Genomic DNA, 3,422 nt, shown 5'->3' with positions numbered 1-3,422 from the left:
TGGAGAAAAAAGAAAGAAACAAGCTTGAGAAAATGGGTCTCCTCGATTTTCACGGCATCAGTCAGAATATCCAAGAGACGCAGTGGAAACCATTCCAGAATGTTCATTCCTGTTTGGCGGAGCACAGAGAAGAGAAGAAAAACAAAAGACCCAGACAGGGAGCCAAGTCGGGGTGGGCACGGAGGCCCCAACCCCTTTTCATAACCACACGAAGCCACCTATCCATCCAAACACGGGCCCCAGGATCACAATGACATCTGAAACTTCTTTCAGGCATTTCCTTTCCTTTCAGGTCTCTTTGGGTTCCTCAGCCCAGATGTTGCTAATTTTCCATCTTTTCAAAGCTCTCCATTGCATTTAAAGTCAGAATGCATCCTATTCACCGCTTCTGAATCTGAGGGGGAGGAAATCACAGAGGTCAGCAGGCCTTTTAATATAGAAAGTAAATGAGGAAAGCTGTGTGCGAATGTGTGAGTGTGTGCGGGCACACACATAGCCTGTTATTTCCGGCCTTAATCCACTTTTCAGCTCCACTGTGCAAGATCACAGGAGAGGCTTGGGCAGTGCCTCTAAGAAAGGTTCCTCACATCTCCAGGAAAGGAGCTGCTTCCCCCAAAGTTGCCTTTTCTAGTTGCCTGGGTCCGCTCTGCCGACCTCAACCAAGCTAATTACTGGTCAGCGAGTGGCCACTTTGAACTAGTCACACACCAGAGGCCCTCTGAGGATCTCGTTGGCTAGGCGACTGTTTTCATATGTTGCCTATTCTGTTTACCTGTGGCAAAGGGCTCCTTCTCTCCCTCACTTGAGGCAGAGCAGGAAGGAAGCCAGGAACACGGGTTCTTCTGACAAGGCTGACCAGCAAGAGGTCTCCTGAAGAAATGAAATTCGGCTGCTGTTATTCAGAAAAGAGACAGCATGGGGAATGAAGGTGAGATACTGGTTTCCATCCCGCATAAACACTAAATTTCTAACCTGTTCACGGTCACCTGCAGAGGCGCCAGTGCAGTGGTAGGCTTGGAGAGACATATGGCTCCTACTCATAAAAGGTCGATTAGAGTGAGTGTATGTTAGGAAAACAGAAAGGTCTCAGGGTCATTTATTTTACCTTTTTTTTTTTTTTAACATGATAGGGGAAAAAAAGATCAAAAGATTTGATGGGGCTCCTCTCCTAGGATTACAAACTCATCATACACATGACTTTAATTTCTGAACCCAAAACGGGGGCAAGTGGTCTTATGATGAGGAGTATACATGGAAACTATGGGAAAGAAGATCTTAAATTTGACTGCCCCAGAAATTATAGGGTGGTGGTTCTCAGTGGAGGGCAATTTTGGATTTTGTCTATTGGATAAAGACCAGGGATACTGCTAAACATCCTACAGGGCAAGGAACAGTCTCCTGCGACAGAGAAGTCTTCACCCGCCATTGAGAGACCCTGGATAGGACCAGTCACATGAGCCGATCTGACCACCAAGGCGTAGGGAGGTGTGGTCTTCCCAAGGGCCCAGAAGAGGAGAACCTGAAGCCTTGTTCCTAGAAGTCTCACCGCCAGTTAGCTCTGAGGAGCTGGGTGGCAAAGCCATGAGGTATGCGGGCTTGAGTGGGCACTAGAAGGAGCCAGAGCTGAGATTTTAGAAAAGCAGATCTCAGGAGAAAACAGAGGAGGCAGGTCAGAAAGGAGAAAAGTGGAACAGACTGTGCAGAAAGAGGCAGAGAGCAGGAGGCGCCTGAGGGACCCAGAAAGTAGGTGTCTTGGTCTTGGGCAGCTTCCTTCCCCCCAAGCGGCCCCACTGTGCTCTGTTTTCATGATGAGTCTAGGTCAGCACCCCCAAAGCTGTACTCTGAGCCGGCGTGAATAGATTTCTGTTTCCTGCCACCAGGAGAGACTTGACTCATGCTTGCCAGTTGGAGTTCTGGAATACGTAATTCCCTCTTAAGCTTGTGGAAGGAAGCTGGACTGTCGAACATGGAGCTGCCCCAAAGATGACAAGTCTAGAGCGAGCTTTTGAAAAGAACCTGACTTTCCCCCAGCCCTGACCTCACACAGCCCATGACGCAGACGGGGCGCACGCCGCCAGCAGCCGTTGGTGTGGCTTAAAGGCTCGAGGCAACTGGTCACCTGCGGACGCGACAGTTCTGAACTGGTTCTGTGTCACGCAGCCCTTCTCAGAATAGTGCTTTTAAATGATTTAAATATTTCTAAATGAAGAAAGCAACATACATAGGGCCAATCACAGTGAAAAAGAGTTCTCAGACTATTATAAAATTGAGATATAGATCTGTACGTTGAGAAATTCTAGGGGTACCTGGCAGGCTCGGTTGGTAAAACATGCAACGCTCAATCTTGGGGATATGAGTTCGAGCCCCACCTTGGGTGTAGAGATTACTTTAAAAAAAAAAAGAAAGGAAGAAAGAAAGAAAGAAAGAAAGAAAGAAAAGAAAAGAAAAGAAAAGAAAAGAAAAGAAAAGAAAAGAAAAGAAAAGAAAAAGAAAAAGAAAGAACTCTAGGGCCAGGTTTAATCCTTAACCATAATTTCAGAGTAGTGGTAAGCATAAATTACACTAAAAGATACATGCAACAACTATAATATGATACAAGAATCTCTATTCATTTTGTAGGCAACAGAGTAACAGATGCCATTAATACTATTGTGATTTGCTTCCTGCATTTGTAACTGAAAGATATGCCGGATTTCTATTTGAGGTTTGTGAAAAGAAAGATATATTTTATTGTTTAATAAAAACAAATACAGGGGTGCCTGCATGACTCAGTGGGTTAAACCCCTGCCTTCGGCCCAGGTCATGATCTCAGGGTCCTGGGATCAAGCCCCGCGATCCAGCCCCACGTCGGGCTCTCTGCTCACCAGAGGACCTGCTTCCCCCTCTCTCTCTCTGCCTGCTGCTCTGCCTACTTGTGATCTCTGTCTGTCAAATAAATAAATAAAATCTTTAAAAAAGAAAAATAAAAACAAATACAGATTTTATTGTTCATGGAAATAAACACATATTTTTCCTGCCATGTTCATGGATGCCTTGAATTTTATGCCCTCTTGGTGGTCCTTGGGCCACAGATTGAGAGCTTCTGACCACAGGGCTCCAGACAGAGGCTAAAACGGTTTTCTGAGCAGGATAACAGTGAGTGAAGCGGAAACAGAAACATTTTATTATTCGAAGACTAAGCAATAAACAGTGATTAATACCCAAGGCAAAGGAGCTCATTAGCTTGGTTCTTACCTTGTAGCACTCCAAGCACGAAGAGAAGAGGTAAGTTTGGGCACAGAATTTAAAGTCTGCTGAGGATACTGAATTAGGACAAAAAGCATCAGCCCACTGGAGTGGAACAGCCAGCGCGCGTTGTAGGAGGGAAACTGTCCTCGGGAGCAGGGGTGCATCAGCTGTGCTACCGTGGGGTGTGGCGGTGG

At 46.1% G+C, this 3,422-nt stretch overlaps 1 long non-coding RNA gene across 1 annotated transcript; it reads left to right on the top strand.

Moving 5' to 3' along the window:
• Nucleotides 1–556: 556 nt before the first annotated feature.
• LOC309851420 lies at nucleotides 557–2,752 on the top strand. The gene is made up of 3 exons (XR_014304768.1): nucleotides 557–928; nucleotides 1,383–1,586; nucleotides 2,620–2,752. It is a non-coding gene; the product is annotated as an uncharacterized lncRNA (long non-coding RNA).
• Nucleotides 2,753–3,422: the final 670 nt, after the last annotated feature.

The sequence above is a fragment of the Mustela nivalis genome (genome assembly GCF_964662115.1).
Source record: "Mustela nivalis genome assembly, chromosome: 17".
NCBI lineage: Eukaryota > Metazoa > Chordata > Mammalia > Carnivora > Mustelidae > Mustela > Mustela nivalis.
Note: the sequence above shows the minus strand (reverse complement) of the source record. Positions and strands in the feature narration are given on the sequence as shown.